This window comes from Mus caroli, chromosome 17 (assembly GCF_900094665.2).
Source record: "Mus caroli chromosome 17, CAROLI_EIJ_v1.1, whole genome shotgun sequence".
NCBI classification, from domain to species: Eukaryota; Metazoa; Chordata; class Mammalia; order Rodentia; family Muridae; genus Mus; species Mus caroli.
Window position 1 is genome coordinate 72,751,164 of NC_034586.1, and position 1,303 is coordinate 72,752,466.

The following is a 1,303-nucleotide window of genomic DNA, read 5'->3' on the forward strand; positions in this document are numbered from 1 at the left end:
GAACTGCAACCTTATAGGTGGAACAACATTATGAACTAACCAGTACCCCGGAGCTCTTGTCTCTAGCTGCATATGTATCAAAAGATGGCCTAGTCGGCCTTCACTGGAAAGAGAGGCCCATTGGACTTTCAAACTTTATATGCCCCAGTACAGGGGAACGCCAGGGCCAAAAATGGGAATGGGTGGGTAGGGAAGTGGGGGGGAGGGTATGGAGGACTTTCGGGAGAGCATTGGAAATGTAGTTGAGGAAAATATGTAATAATAATAAAAAAGAAGAACAATGCTGGTGATTGTCCTAGAAAATTAATGCTCAAAAGAATATGTAGAATATTAAAATATGAAAACAATTAGTATTCATGGTTTTATACATCAGAATTATAGCTAATTTAAATAAACAAACAAATAAGTAAATAAATAAAATTTAAACAATAGAAAAGTCTGGTATTGACAATTATTACAAAATCTTGAGTTATCTAAGTGTTTTCTTTGCTGAGTTGTGCAATTTATATATTATGTCTATGATTATGCATTTCTATAAATCTCAGAAATATTTTTATTTTATTTTCTTTCTTTGATGCTTTTCTTTTACATATGTAAATACATTGTCATTGTCTTCAGGCATAACAGAAATGGTGGTAGGAGAGGGGTGAATAGGGTATGAGGATGGATCAAGTTGAGGGAGAAGAGAGGGAGAGAATAAAGGAGAAAGAACTTTAATTGGTGTGGTAGAGCATCTCTGGCACTAGCTAGACTCCTAAAACTTCCAGGATTCTCTGAAGGTGACCCTATCAATGGGGAATATGGAACTTGAAATGGCCATATGCAACCAGATAAGGCTTCCAATGGAGGGGCTGGAATACCAACACAGTCACAAAATCTCCAACTGACAAATTTTCCTGCCTAAAAGATGTGCAGGGGTAAAGATGGAGCAGAAGTTGAGGGAATGACCAACCAATGACTAAGCCTGTTTGAGACCCATGCCATGAGACAGAGCCCACCCCGACACTATTTGTGATATTCTGCTATCCTTGCAGATAGGTGCCTGTCACCTGAGAGGCTTCATCCAGCAACTAATGGAAACAGATGCAGAGTCCCACAGCCAAGCATATGGTAGAACTTGGGGAATCATATAGAAGAGAGGAAGGAAGGACTGAAGGAGCTAGAGAAGTAAAGAAAACATAAAAATCAACTAAGCTGGATCCACAGAACCTCCAAAGAGCATGCATGGGATTGAGCAAGGCTTCCTGCGTATATGTAACATTTGTGCAGCTAAGTATTTTTGTGGGACTCCTAACATTGAGCA